Source organism: Phascolarctos cinereus, unplaced genomic scaffold (genome assembly GCF_003287225.1).
Source record: "Phascolarctos cinereus isolate Bilbo 61053 unplaced genomic scaffold, phaCin_HiC Scaffold_4;HRSCAF=312, whole genome shotgun sequence".
Classification (NCBI taxonomy): domain Eukaryota; kingdom Metazoa; phylum Chordata; class Mammalia; order Diprotodontia; family Phascolarctidae; genus Phascolarctos; species Phascolarctos cinereus.
The window spans coordinates 640,828,308-640,844,773 of record NW_027555847.1 but is presented as its reverse complement, the minus strand read 5'-3'; positions in this window follow the sequence as shown (position 1 = coordinate 640,844,773).

Here is a 16,466-nt window from a genome sequence, read left to right as displayed (position 1 = left end):
GTTTGAGAAGTTTGGAAACCACCACAGCTGCCTGTGATTCAGTCCCTTTAGGCCTGCTACAGGTTTCCTAAGGCCTGGTCTTTGCCTGCTCACCCACACTGAACTGTGCTCCTCTCCCAGCTCAGCACAATAGGCCTTTCCAATCAACCATCCAGGTTGTCTTGGGCTGGAAATTTATTTCACTCTGTCTTTTTGTGGGTTCTGCTGCTGTAGAATTTGTTTAGAGCCATTTTTCACAGGTATGTGGACAGTTTGGGGAAGAACTCAAGCAAGTCACTGCTTTTACTCTGCCATCTTGGCTCTGCCCCCTAGGAAACTCTTTTTTTGTTTGTTTGCTTGTTTTGCTTTGTTTTGGCTAGGTAACAGGGTTAAGTGACTTGCCCAGGGTCACACAGCTAGTAAGTGTTATGTGTCTGAGCCCAGATTTGAACTCAGGTCCTCCTGAATCCAGGGCTGGTGCTCTATCCACTGCACCACCTAGTTGCCCCTAGGAAAGTCTTTTGTAACAGACTTTTTGGGGAGATTTTTTTTTTACTAACTGTTCTTACAAAACTACCATAGTAAATAAAATTTATTAAAAGCTAATTAAGTCTGGTTGAATAAATGATATCAACTTTTGATCATCGTATGTGGGGAGAGCCCACCAGTGGTGATTCATGAGTTATATCATTTGAAAAAAAAAATTCCTGTTCCTTCAAGGTTCACCTTAGATCAAATCTCTAAGGGAATAAAGTAGCTGTCAAGTGTAGACTCAGCCTCATAGTGTGATTAAGGATTGATAGAGTAGACCTAGAGCATGTGTTACAAAACACTCCTGGCCAGGCATGAGGGGTATCAGAGTTCAGTCAGAATGGTTTCATTTGAATGAGAGAAGATTTCATTAGTTTCTATACTGCTGTTTTTTCCCACCTTTTCCAAATATGAAGAGATAGCTGAGACTGGAATCCAAAAGTATGGAAAAAAAGGTTGCAAATAGGCCTTTTTTTCCTTAGCATTACCAATGTTCAAATAACTGTCAGAATTTGAGGCTGATTGGGATAAAAGGCAATTGAATAGATTCCCTGGTGACTGCCTGGGCTATGATTCATGGAGACTTATTCATAGATTGCTTGGTGTCCTCTACAGAACCTCTGTATCCAATCTAGGTTGGTGACACCCAGGCTGGGATTCAATCTAGTGTTTCAGCAGCTAATGGTGACAGGTGGCTTTTTTTATGCTTGGAAAATGAAATCATGATTCACTTGTCAAGTGTTTACGTCATAGCAACCCCAGAGGTAGTTGGTGTGAGTATGATTTTCCATATTTTACAGATGGGGAAACTTAGGCTCAAGGTGATGAAATGGCATTATCTTTGTCATGACCTTGGCAGCTAGCATTTATATGGCACTTCAAGGTTTCCAAAGCACTTTGCAAAAGTTATCTCATTTTATCCTTACAAGAACCCTAGGAGATAGGTGATATTATCCTCATTTTACAAATGAGGAAGTTGAGACAGAGAGAAGTTAAGTTATTTACTCAGGATCACAGAGCTACTAAGTGTCTGAGGATAGATTTGAACTCAGCTCTTCCTTACTCATGGTCTAACAGTTTACTCTGTTACTTAACCGACATGATCAGGGTTACTCAGCTACGCAGTGAGAGAGTCTAGTAAACTTATAATCTATCTTTTGACTCCAAGTTCCATGATTATTATTTTTTTCCCTTTTTATCCTACCAAGATGTCTCTAAGGTGTGATATTTTAAACGAGTTCTCTTGAAGAAGTTACTTGGTAGCCAGGAAGACTGTAATCTTTAATAACTACTCTTTTCATAGTACTTTATTGCTGGAAAAGCACTTTTCTCATAAGGAACCTTGGAAATAGTAAAGTATAAAGGATAAATGACCTGCCATAATCCATTTAGCAGGAATGTGGGAGATACAGGACTTGAAGCCAGTAGTTCTGAGTTCCAATCAATCCAGGACATTTTATTCTACATGATACTATCTTCTTCTCATGGAATTTTTTTTTTCATGGATTCTTCTTAAGGTATCTCTTGGAACCTGTTTAGAACGAAAACAAATGGTTTCCAGAAAGCGATATTAGAAAGGGGAGGGCAAATCATCCATAAGAGTTATTGGTTTTTAAAGGGGAAGATGAGAACACTATTTAAAATGGGAAAAAAAGGACCAGAAATGGAGATGTTTGAGTAATAAAGAAACATCTACTTCCCAGTTTTGCCCAGAGGCTTGTGTGTCTCTTCCACTACTAACCCTATCACAATCCACCTGGACTATGGAAGGTGGTATAGTGGAGAGTGTATCTACTTGAGTGCAGAATATAAGAGTTTGAATCTGCTCATATATTCCTTAGCTGTGAGACCTTCAATGTTTTTCTTCACTTACCTAGGCCTTGGGTTTTTATTTATAAAATGACATGATTGGACCTAATGGCCCCCAAGATTCATTCTTGCTCTATAGCCATAATTATAAGATCTTGTTTCACCTGGAATGATGAAGAGGTCAGTTAGCCTGGCTTCTTCCGTCACAGGAGGATACCTCTTCTACCTGTCAGGATCATTGTGAACAGTGCTGCCATAATTCAGAAAACTGCTCTGGATTCCTGGGCCTAGTTATATTTGCAACAAATTATTTTTGCACTGGAGCTTCTCCCTTCTTCCTATCTGGCCCTCTTCCTTTTGCCAAAAACATTTCTTTTGTTTGTTTGTTTGTTTTGTTATAATGTTTATTTTTAGTTTTCGACCCTCACTTCCATTAGATTGTGAGTTTTAAATTTTCTCCCCCTCCATCTCCTCCCTCCTCCCCAAGATGGCATGTAATTTGATATAGGCTCTACTTATACATTCATATTAACCCTATTTTCACACTAGTCATGATATAAAGAAGAATTAGAACTAATGAGAGGAACAACAAGAACGAAAGAAAAACAAAGTAGAGCAAATAGTCTGCTTCCATCTGCATTCAGACTCCATAGTTCTTTCTCTTGATGTGGATAGCATTTTCCATCATGATTCTTTTGGAGTTGTCTAAGATGTCTGCATTACTGAGAAGAGCTAAGCCTATCAAAGTTTATCATCACACAATGTTTGTGTTACTGCGTACAATGCTCTCCTGGTTCTGCTCATTTCACTCTGCATTAGTTCATTTAAGTCTTCAAGAACCTTTCTTGATGAGAATTTATATAGTCCTATGCAATCCTGATAATTGGTGCCTATCTGCTTGAGACATCAGAGTGGGAAAAAAAATTCACTGTGCTTGAGTGAAACTCTGACCCTTCTTGGAAAAGCTTGGCTCGCTACACTTCTCTTTGGGTGTTTGGACTACAATGAACTGCTGTATGATGTCCTAGCATGGAGGTGGTAGGCAAGTGCTGTCCCATTTTTGGAGGGGTAGGCTGCTGGCTCCAATGTGGGTTATCTGCAGTGTAGTTACCTGGAGTCCATCTGGCTTCTCCACTAATTTGGCCAAGGCCAAGGAGTTACTTATCTACAGTTCAAGCTCATAGTACTCTTCTTTCTCCTACTTCATGGCCCAATGGTCATTGAGCCTATGGTCCAGAGACAATTCTCTTTGCATCTTTCATTTCTTTCTCCTGCTTCTCACACTCTGTTCCTACTACCTATGGATTAAAACAGGTAAAATAAAGTTGTTTTTTTTTCATTCACTGGACGAGACAATTGTTTTTCCTAGGTGTCCTAAGATCCCCATCTCCTTCCCACTCAAGTATAACAGACAGATAAAAAAGCAAACTGTAAATTGTTACAGCTATGAAGGACATTATGGGAGGAGGAGAAGGTTGTATTCAACGCTTGTTAAAAATGAGCCAGGCCTTCAAAATTCTTTACAAGTTATCCATAGAGCAGTAGAAAAATAGTAAAAATTATTATTTTTACATGTGGTATCACTTTCTTGACCTTTTGAAGAGGTTTTACACTGTTTACAGAGTAGTTATATTTCCTGCCCTGGGACTCTTATCTTCCTGCAGTTTCTTGCACCAGAAATTCCATTTCCTGACTCTCCCTTATGCCTGGAATTCTCTCCCTCTTCATCTCTGCCTCCTGGCTTTGCTGGCTTCCTTCAAGTCCCAAATAAAATCCTGCAATCTCCAAGGGACTTTTCCCAGTGTCATTCCCCTTCACCACCACCACCAGTGCCTTCTTTCTCTGATTGCCTTCCATTTATACACATACAATTTTTTTTTTTTTGGTATACACATAGTTGTTTGCGTCTTGTCTTCCCTAGTTGTTTGCATCTTGTCTCCCCCCATTAGAATTGGGGCTCCTTGAGGGCAGGGGCCATTTCATTTTTTATGTATCCCAGCACTTAGCACCATGCCTGGCATATAATAAGAGCTTAATAAATGTTTCACCATTTAGATTCTGCTTCAGCTATGAATCGTGGAGGTCTCTCAACATGGTCACTTATCTTCCCACTGCTTCCACCTTCTCTGTAACAGCAACACCCCTAAGTTCTTTGATTTAGAATTTTGAAACAACCCCAGGTCTGTCTTATTGGCTCTGGCCATTGGCAATAGGACCATGTCAGTGGCATAGGTCATTAGGTACCAATGCCTTAAGATTGGTGGAAAGGGAGTGGGGAGAGTAGTCAAACTTGCTTGGCTGTGGATTTTCCGGCAAGCTGAAGAAAGGAAAGGTGTGGAAAGGAGGAGTCTGACTCACTTTCTCTAGAGGGCTTGGAATAACAAATAGGGGTTTGGGATAACTTGGACTGGGGCTCCCCACATGAGGGAAACCAAGAGGGAATTTTATACCTTTTGTACTTTTATATCATAATATTAGTTGTAAGTTACTGCTTCATGTTTAACTCATCATTAATGGAGACTTCTGAGTCTTGTGTTTTAAGTATTATGTTGCTCAGAGGAAACGAAAATGCTTTTGGTGGAAACTGTATGCATGGGCTAAACTTAAGCTTTGGCTTAAGTTGAGGGATGGGGAGATGGTGTGGATATAAGACCCAAAGAATTAGAGAAGAAAGAACATGAACTCTCTCTTTAGCAGCTAGTTTCCCTTGTAACTGAACCTGATCTACAAACCTGGGCCCAAAGTTAAAGGTCCCTTAATGAAAGAAATGGCAAGTAGCCACAAACCTCTCTGGACCCCTCATCAGTTCTGTAGCATACATGTATACATAGTATATACACAAATATGAATATATACATGTACACACATATACATACATATCTACCTATATTTTGCATGTATATGTGCAACTTGTTATAGATGTACATGTTGTTTTCCCAATAGTATATCAGCTACCCAAGGGCAAGGTTGTTTTGTTGTTGTTGTTATTTTTTCTGTATGCCTACCACTTATCAAAGTACCAGATGTTTAAGTGGTGCTAAATAAGTGATTGATTGATTGATTAGAACAAGAGGACAGGAGTTCAAATCCCAATTCTACTACTTATTACATAAGTACTTCAAGTCAAATCATTTCACTTCTCTGGTGCTCAGTTTCTTCCCTTTTAAAATCAGGAGTTTGGACTAGACGACCCCTGAGATACATTCCATCTCTAAATCTATCATCACGTGATCCATAGATCACATTACTCCATGCTCTTGATAAAAGTGACTAATTATTCATACAGCATGTTCTACACATTAATGTATCTGGGTCCTTTCTATTATGCCGCGGTGGAAATATGGCAGATATGCCATGTCCAGGTTTTCTCTAAAAGACATTCAAAGCATCGTGGAATCTTAAATGGGTCAGGAGGCAATAACTTGGGTCACTGACATAACTTCCTGGTTGCCTAAGTATAAAAAGCCAGAGCATGAGAAGTCAGCAGATCCTCCCTTAGGCTTCAGAGCATCAGACCAACACAGCCAACAGAAAGGCAGGGAAGTTACACCCAACTAAATCAATGCTACATCTTTGTTGAGTATCCTTTCCCTCTTATGGCTAAGCAGAACTTCTTTTCTTAATGGTTAAATGTTTTATGAGTGTGTCATTTAAATCTAATTTCAAATCTGAACTACCAGACTTAGTCAGGCCTAACCTGCAACAAATGATGTAATGGAAAGAACAATGAGTTTGTAGTTAGGAGACATAATTCAAATCACAACTTTAGTATGACTTTCTGATCTTGACTAATTCTTTCTCTTTGGGATTCAATTCCTTTGTTTATGAAATGTTAGAATTGGTCTACATATTCTCTAAAGCTCATTTGGACAGTAAAAAAAAGGAATCATAATAAGGTTTATGTCCCTTTTCTAAGAATATACAGCAAGTATCTGGGCCAAGATTCTAACCCATATTACATTGGTTTCCATATGCTGTGTCTTTTTCTAACCCAGCTTTCTCTCCATTTCTATAGATTGCAGGAAAACCTGATCTCAAAGTGAGAAATGCATTCATTTGGGACAACTTTATAATCCAGAACCTCCCTGGGAATATTAATATTTATTTATGCTGGTATTAGAATTAGGGATACTTAAAAAAATCTAAGTTATTTTTTTTTTCTTTTGAAACCAAAGAGAGTATGAGATTGAATAGTCTCTTCAGCAAACTCATTTCAACACATCCCTAAATCTGGTTTATATGAAACCAGAGTATGAAATGTTTTAGTATATACTCCCATAGCCCAAAAGGTCTATAATTCCATCTAGGTCTATAATTCCTTCCATGAGTATATTCCTTCACACCCCAATGATACTGATCATTGTCAATCTAGGGAAACTCCCTTCCATGTTCTCCCATGAATTCATCTGTAGGGATCCACCCAATCTTAATCTCAGAAGAATAAAAATTTAACGTGACTCAAAGTTCAATGAAAAGATACATAGTAGCAGCTCAGCAGGATTTATCATATTGTTAATAATATTGGCATTTGAGAATTGGTGTAGAAATCATCACCAAATATACTTATGACTGGAAAGGGAAGTAGGCTGTTCATGTACTGAGAAAGCAAGAGGCATAAGAAAAGAACAAATTAACACTGTACCTCGTGCCCACAAGAAATGAAAAGAACAAACGTTTGGCCATTCAGGAAAGCAATTTTAAATTATATCCTTAAAGTTACTCTACATACCCTCTGACCTGGTGATACCAGTAAAGGGTCTATACCACAAACATAAAAGAAAAAAAGGAAAAGAAGCTATACATACAAAGAAAATATATAGCAGTTCTTTTGGCATGGTAAAAAAAAATGGAAACTAAGCGATTACTCATCAATTGGGAAATGGCTGACCCATTTAGGGTTTGTGAAGATCAGGTAATGCGATCATGACAAGAGAAATGATTAAAAAGGTTATTTAAGAGAAACAAGGAGAACAACTTATAAAATAACAATATTCTAAAGAAGAACAGCTTTAAAATACTGAAGAACTGTGATCGATGCAAAGACCAACCATGACTGCAGGGAAGTATGATTATTCATGCTACCCACTTCCTGGCAGCACAGTGTAGGATTCAAGATGCAGAGTGAGACATATATATTTCTGTGCACAGATGAGATGAGAATTTGTTTTTATTTATGCTGATTATTTGTATATGTTTGTTTTTCTAGAGGAGAAAGAAAAATAAATGCTTTTAAATCAAAAATATAAAAAAAATCCACAGATTGTCCCACCTCATACTGTCTGTGTTTAAGAGGTCCAATGCGAGAAGAACAGCTGGGCAGTGCCACAGGCACAAAGGTGGGTTATTTCAAAGAGGATTCTTGCGGCACTGCAGAAGCAGCAAGAACTTCAGAAGCAGAAAGCAGGTCAAACAAGCAAGCTTCTTTAGCTTATACTCATGAACAGAAACAGCTCTGGCAAAGGAAGGGATGCCAGTAGGATGAGTCATCTACAGGTGGAAACAACAGAGGTTTTTTGTCACATGTGGGGACTTATGTAAGACCTAGAATGGGGTCAGGGTAATTACCCTCTTTCTTAAATCTTCAGTCAAAAGGGTTAGGCATGGTTGGTACCAGATACCAAATCAGCTCCACCAAGGCAAAGGGAGGGACAGTACTTTCTGCTGATGATATTGGGGCCTAAGACTCCATTTGTGGTACACTAATTGGGCAATTGAGGTGGTAAGGGAAGGATCTTAATAGTGAAGGAGCTGGACCTTCAAAAGTACAGTGCCAGGTGTCCCAGAGTTCATTGGTCAAATGTCATTATACAAGTGGTGGCAGAGAGACAGAGACAGAGAGTGACAGAGAGGAAGAGGAGAGGAGAGGAGAGGAGAGGAGAGGGGAAGAGATTCGTCTACATTATATGGCTTCAGGAGAGGCACTCAACATTCCTTAGTCTCAGTTTCCTCATGTATAAAAAGAAGAAATTTTATTAGGTGCCTTCTTATTTCTTTTCTGGTTGTACACACGTGGTAAGAGATGCAGAAGAATCTAAAACTCCTCTTCACTTCCATCTCCTCATCATCTTAAATTCCTGACATCATCACCTCCCTCTGGGATAGCATATATCTAGTACTGTCTTAGGAATAAGTGAAGGAAACAAGTTTGGTGCATTAGCTCTGTGTGTGTGTGTGTGTGTGTGTGTGTGTGTGTGTGTGTTTCCCTCCAGAGCATCCTTACAAATAAACACATTCACATAAGTTTTATTAATAAGAAGGATTTATAGAATTTTTAAAAAATATTTCTAATCACAGGATTTACAAATTCATTTATGTTTGCATGTGAATTTAACCATGTCAGAGCACTTTTGTATCCACCATATTCTTTAATTTTTACAGCTTTTCATGGCAGATTGCATGGATCTTCCCCTGCTTGTAGGGGACCCTTCCTGCCTACAATGGACACAGAGAGAAGTCATCCTACTGTCTGATCTCTTCTTGACCGTAAGGGAATGGAAAAAGATCCTGTTCCATCCTTCTTTCTCAATCTATCTCCTAGACTGTCCTATTTTTTCTTGTTTAACTTGATGGAGAGAAATGTCATTTAACATAAGTTCCCTTTTCTGCCCTCCTCATCTCACATCAGTCACATGCCTTCTTTAACTATCTCTCACCTCACTTCTGTCTAACATGAAATGATGTCTCCTCCACGTAGGGCACATGCCTCTGCATTCACAACTCATCTCATTCCATTCCATCTTCTCCATTAGTCTAGATTGTTATAATAGCCTTCTGGTTGTTCTCCTTGTCTCAGATCTCTTGCCACTACTATCCATCTTCCACTCTACCATAATATTGATCGTCTGAAAATACAAGTCTGATCATGTCACCGCTTATTCAATAGACTGCCATTTCTCCCAATCAGATCTAGGATTAAATATAAATTCCTGTTTGCTATTCAAAATCCTTCATAACCTGATCCCTTCCTGCCTTTCTAGGTTTCTTAGACTTACTCTGTACCATATATTCTGCAGTCCAGTGATACTAATCTCCTTGTTTTTACTTATATAAAACACTCCAACTCATAACTCTGTCCATTTTCACTGGCTTCCCCCTGCCCTTGTCTGGAATTCTGTCCCTCCTTACCTCTGCCTCCTGGCTTTTCTGGCTTCTTTCAAGTCCCAGATAAAGCCTCACCTTCTATACAAGATATTGTTCCTGATCCCCCAAATTCTAGTATTTTTCCCTCTATTGAGGGAATTATCTCCAATCTAGTAAATAGTTTGTTTCTACCTAACATTTTGGATGTTATCTCCCCAACTGCACTGTGAGATCCTTAATAAAAGGAACTGTCTTCTGGCTTTTTTTTAATCACCATCACTTAATTCAGAGCCTGGCACATATTATGGGCTTATGCTGATTGACTAACTTCTTAGTTTCCCAAGGTTTTTAAGTAGTTTTCCCAAGTTCATTAATTAAGCAAGCATTTATAGGTGGCTCTTAATAAGGTGGATACAAAGATGAATAAGGCGAAATCCTGTTTCTCCTAGAGATGATTATCAAGTAAGTGGTGATGATGCAAACTTCCAAAATTGCCCTTTTGTTCCATGCTATATGATTTTTAAAAATATTTTACTGTTGTATAGCAAACATCTAGCCTCACTTTCTCACAGCAAAACTGACTAATTTCTCCCCTCACAATTTGTGGTGTTTTCTGTAATGATGTTGACTCAAGCCCCCATTATGATACACACACATCCCCACGTTGTTAAGTGCCAATGAGTAGCACCCAGTTCCATTTTACCAATTAGAAACAATTAGCTCTCACAAGGAAATTTTACTTAGAACATATAACAAGGAGTATAAACATTACCTTCCCCCAAACACTTTTGAGGGCACAGTCCCTCATGTACTATTTTGGTCCCTGAGGAGAGTGGCCTCAGAATTAACACAGTTCCTATATAGCACTGGTTCTCCTCCGAACGTGGCATCATTTTTGGATGACACCTTATTTCATGTATGAATTGGCTGGTTCTCTTCTGAAACACTGTACTTCACTTCCTGTTCCTCAGAGCTTCAGAGCTGGCCTGGCCTGGCTGCAAAACCTGGCCTACGCTTCATTCTCTGACTTCCATTTCCAATATCCTTCCCCTAAAATGAAAGAACCAACACAGAGGTAAAGAAGCAAGGCCCATATAGATGTGGGCCTTGGATGGGTAGGGCTCATTGCATCTCTCTTCTCTGACCAGAAACCTGATGGCCGAAAAACTAGAGAAGAGAGATAAGAAGACGTTCTATCTGACTAGTGGCCCTTGAATGTACCCCCATTTCTAGCCCCACAGCCAATCAAAGAGGCTCCTTTTTTATACAGTTAGCAGTTACCTATTATAGGATATCTATGCATCCTCCAAAATTCACAACAGCCAACCACCATATTTAGGCTCATAAGAACTCTGCACTTGGTTCTTTGTTTTCACACTAGTTATTTTTCCTTAAATTACTCCTACTCCCACTTTTACTCTTTCTTTGTAGCAAAGAAATACAATTAAGTACAACCACGTGAAACATCCCATACTTTTGATAGTGTATACCATATTCATTAAACATCCTTGGTCTCTATCTCTCTGTTGACAGAAGGAAGCTATATTTCTTTATAAGTTCCCTAGTATGGAAATTATTCATGAGAATTCATCAGAGTTTTTTTTTTTATTTCTACTCTCTGTTAAAGCTGATTCACAGTGTTAAGGGTGTAGGGAGTGAGATAGTGACTCTCTCTACTGGCTGGTCACATGTTTTGGATGCTTCTGATTGTAATATGACATTTTTCATGGAGAATTTCAGGGTATTAATAGAAACTTTGAAATTTTCCAATTAGAAATGATGACATAAATGATTTTAGTTGTGAAGATGTAAACATGTTCAATAAACGTTTCTTGAAAGAAGAAAAGAGAAAAGGAAAGGAGAGATAAGAAAGGAAAGAAGAGAAAACAGGAAGGGAGATGAGAGGAGAGAATGAGTACTAAGAGAAGGTAGAAATGTATGTATGAACATAATGTTTATCCTTTTCTGCTTAGCATATAAATATGCATTAAAAACAATAAGGGAAGGGGAGGGCTTAAGAAAACAATAGACAAATGAGACATTATCTAGAAAATTTGCAAGTTTTCCATTAATGATATCATAGCTAGAATATGTGGATAATTTTAAAGTTTGCAAAGTACTTCCTATGTGTTAACTTATTTGATCTTTACAAAAACCCTAAGAGCTAAATATTTAGTGCACTTTTATAGATGAGGAAACAGAGGCACAGAGGACTTATGTGATTTGCTTGGGGTCACAGAGGTAGTATCTAAGGCAAGATTTGAACTCAGGTCTTTCTGACTTTAAGTCCTGTGTTTTATTCACTGTGCCACCTAACTACCACCTATTCTACATGATTTCTTACTTGCTCTTTGTTAATTCACCAATTAGTGACCTGTTTTTAGTAAGTGACCCTCTTTTCATTACCTATTAAGTTGAAAAGAAATATTATAGCCTTCTGAGAATGATATTCATAGAGTCTGAGATATGACAGAGCAGAAAGAAGTGACATTCTGAGCATATCCATCAAATCAGCAGGGACATGAATGAAGGAAAGTGGAGCAGCACTTTTTCTGTTCCTCAACAGGAACATCAAGGTCAGGGTGAGCAAGAGAAAAGGCTGTTGGGACTAAAGTACGTAACACAATTTTGTCTTATAGCTTACATATCTGGACATGTGTGGGTGTCTGGGGGAGAAGCAAGGAAGGAAAGAGGCACAAAAGGAAAAGAAGAGAAGGACAAAACAGGGAGAGAAAATGGGAGAGATACTTGGGAGATGAAAAAAGAGAAAGAGATGAGGACAGAGACAGAGGGAGAGACACAGTCCAAGACAGAAACAAGAGAGGAGATAAGTATGAGAGAAAAGAACTAAAGGTCTCAGATAAGAAACAGATGGAGAGGTGGGAGAGACAAAAGGAGAGAAATAATAGTGAATAAAAGACTGAGATATAGAGAAAAAAGAAGAACTTGGTGGGAGGGGGAAAGAATTAGGGGGGACAGAGACAGAGGACAGAAAGTGAAGGAAAAAAAAATAGAGACAAGTAGGGGAAAAACCCAAGAAAGAAAAGGAAGAAGATGCAAAGAGAAGGGTTGTGGAAACAAAGTCAGGGCAGGGGAAAGGAAAAACACTGGTTTGCATCAGATTACTAGTAGGGGTTTTTCCCCCTAAAATTTAATTGTCAAGATGATCCAACTCTGTTTGGAAACACCTTCAATGTGTATTCCTCCAAGTCTAGGAACTGGAGCCTGATAACTCTTTATGGAATTGTTTGAAGGTTTAATGAGGCGGACAAATTACATGCCTAAGCAAGTTTACAAAAATGTCTGATTTGTAGGCTTAGTTTTAAATTAAGTTGAATTGGAGCACTTTCCACTACATTACAGTAGTTTCCTGTGTTGTCTCATCTGCTAGACAAATCTATCCATCTTTCGAGCAAATATTTCACCATAAAAATACTAAGACTCCATGATAAAACTGAATGTAACCTAGGATAATCAAAGAAAAGCTAAGTTCATATGTTGGGGAAGACAGAGAAGAGGAGTAGTCAGTGCTGTTGGGGAAGACCGAGAGGAGATAGTCAGTATTGTGAACCTAGTCAAGGAAGGATTCTTGGGGGACTTTTCTTCAGCCTAGTGATTAATGAAGTAATGAAGTTGTATTGACAGATATTATGTGGGGCTGTATTCCAGAAGGAGAATTAGCATGAGTACACACATTCAGAAGAAGATAAGAAGGGATGTGAGTAAGTAATGATAATGATGTTGATAGCAACAATGATAATAATAATAAGTACTACTAATAATAATCTAGAATTTACATAGTGCTGTAAGGTTTACAAAGCACCTTATAAATATTATTTCACATTTACTGTGCACACAACAACTTGGAGGTGCTAGAGATGTTATTATTATACCCATTTTACAGATGAAGAAACTGAAGCAAATATGTTAAATTATATGCCCAGGGTAACACAGCCAGTAAGTGTCTGTGGCTGGATTTGAACCTAAAGAATTGAAAAATATGGTTGCTGAGAGACCATCACATTTTACTTTACAACTTATTCTTCTGTTTATTTATCTGTCTTCCTGCTTCCTCATATATTAGATAAGAAAAGAATATGAAATTAATAACAATAAGTAAAAAATTAATATATACTTATACAATATATCGAATATAATTATTAACTAACATGTTGTAGCATGGTGTGTTAATTATAATAATTAATGTTACATTAATAATAATAAAAATAATATAATATTAAACTATGAAACCCATGATGAAGGATTGGATCTTTTTTTTTCATTTTCGTATCCCCCAAATTAGCATAGTATCTTTAGCATAATCAACACTTGATATATCTCTATTGAATTGAACTCATTCTTCCCTGAGCTTTAAAATAAACTTAAGGCATAATGAGCACCCTAAACCTGACAATATCTCTGACATGGGAAATAACTATGAGCAGGGTGTAGGAAGCTAACTCATTTACTCACTGAAAGTCATAACCCTTACCCAGTTCATACAGAAGAGGGCACCCTCAAAACAAACTATGGCAGAGTAGGTACAAATGAATCAGTGGTCCATGTGCTTATGGTTTCCTGGTAATGTCAACAGACATAGAAGGTGGTGTAAACATATAGATGGAACAAAGATAATAGGATGGATTAAATGTGTTTTTATTTACTCCTGTACATACGAAGTTGGTGCTCCTCTACCTCACTTTCCCCTGTTTTTATAAGCTATTCATATCTAACTATTCCTGGAATTTGTGTCCCATTCATTCTAGATGCTTCAATTAAAAGTGGTATTGATTAACCAGGAAAAATCCAGAGGAGAAGGAGGACAGTGAAGGCACTCGAAACCAGGTCCTATAAGGATATACTAGAGAAGAGTCTGGATTATAAAATAGCTGTCTTTTTTGTAATTGAATGCTTGACATATGGGAGAGGAATGAGATTTGTTTTAGGTGGTTTGAAATGTAGAACCAAAATATTGGGTCAGTGTTTTAAGGAAAGGGATTTCAGCACAATGTTAAGAACTTTCTAATACTCAGAACTGTCTGAAAATGATAACATTTTGTGTAGCTTCAGCCAAGCTGCTTTCTCAATGTGGGCCTCAACTGCCCAAGATATCAAATGAAAAGATTTCTAATGAAGGTTATATTTTTTTAAAAATCTTTAAAATCCCTTCCAGATTAATGATTGCGAGGCTAATATATGCTTCCTAACGCAAGGCTTACAATCTATTAGTAAACAAGTATTTATTTAGCCCATCATTGTGGCACTACAGGGGAATATTCCCTATAAGCCAGTAAGGTTTATTTTTCACTTTCTTCACAGTTTTGTATTTCTATCCTTGCAGTATATGGCTTTTTAATAAAGCAAGTGTACATCATTTCCCCTTGACATAAGATCAATTATTCATGTTAATATGACATGGGTGTAAAACTGTCACCATCAAATCATTACATAGAATTTCTTTATCAGAGGCAATGTTAAGAGGCCTGATAATTGTTATTGCTAATAAAAGTAGCTGCTATTACTTGGCTTTTAAAATATAATTACACGGCAGGAATTCTTTGCCTCATTTTCCTTACATGGCCCATGTAATCACCATATAACAAAATTAGAAATGGATGGGGTGGAAGGCTCAGATTCTAGCCAAGCTTGCTTGGCTCAGAGGCTGAAAACAATTTAAGTAAGATGCAACATTCACTTGGAAAGACTTTCTACCAATCCCCCACTGTACTTGTGCCAAAAGGTCCATGACAAGTTGCCTTTTCTCTCATGTTTCCTCATTCACTATCTTTCTCACCCCTGAACTGCAGAACTAAAATTATAGAATATTAGATACAGAAGTGACATTAGAGATCCTCTAGTCCAACCTGCCATTCTATAGATGATGAAACTGAGGCTCAGAGTAGAGAATTGATTTGCCCCAAGTCACACAGAAAGTATATGGCAGAGTTGGGATTTGAAAACTCCACAATACTGTGCTTTCTCCACTACATGACAAAGACCTTCACTGCATCACTTAATCAGTTATTTGTCAGTTGTATCTGACTCTTCATACTCCTATTTGGTGTTTTCTTGAGAAATACTGAAGTGGTTTCTCATTTCCTTATCAAGCTTATTTTACAGATGAGGGAACTGAGATAATGTTACCCACAATCACAGTTAGTAAGTGCCTGAGACCAGATTTGAACACAGGAAGATTAGTCTTCCTGGCTCTATCCCAGTACTTTATCCACTGTGCCACCTAGCTGTCCATGCTAACTCTCTTCTACTCCTCAAACTGTATCTTGAGGATAATTCTCACAAGACATTGACTTTGATGGTGATGATGCTAATAGTAATTTGCTTATTTTGCTTAGTATTTAATGCTTGTGAAGTGTTTTCATATGAGTCATTTTATCTGTCCAAGAACCACAAAAAAATCACAGAATTTCAGAGCAAGAGGAGACTTGGTATAGAAGGCAGCCACCCAGTCTAACTCATACAAAAATGAAAACCCCACTATAGTATATCTGAGAAGTGATCACTAACCTCTGTTGAAGACTTCCAAGGAAGTAGAAGTTATCATCTCTAAAGGCAGAAGGCAGATAGCTCTAGTTGTTAGGATTTTTTTTTCTTGACATCATACCTAAACTTATCCCTTTGCAATTTCTACCCATCACTTCTAGTTTTAGCCTCTGAGATAAACAGAATAAGTCAAGTACTTGGTCTACACTATAGGTTGACCAGTTACGGCCCCAGGGCCAAATTCAGCCCAATGCCCCTTTTTGTATGGCTTGTGAAATCATTCTTACCCCATGGATCACACAAAGACAGTGGTAGGATGGATTTCACTTATGTGCCATAGTTTGCCAATGCTTTGTCTATGCTATAGATTTCTGGAGTCACATGGAACACTATAATTTGCCCTCTACATGTATGTCTTATGATATTTGAAGACAGCTTTCATTTTCCTTTCCCCTGACCTTGAGTATTTTGCAAGCTAAACCTGCCTACTTCCTTCAATGGATTCTTATATGTTGGTATTGGGTATTCAGGGAAGACTAATACCTTTGTTATGAGGCCTGCTGAGT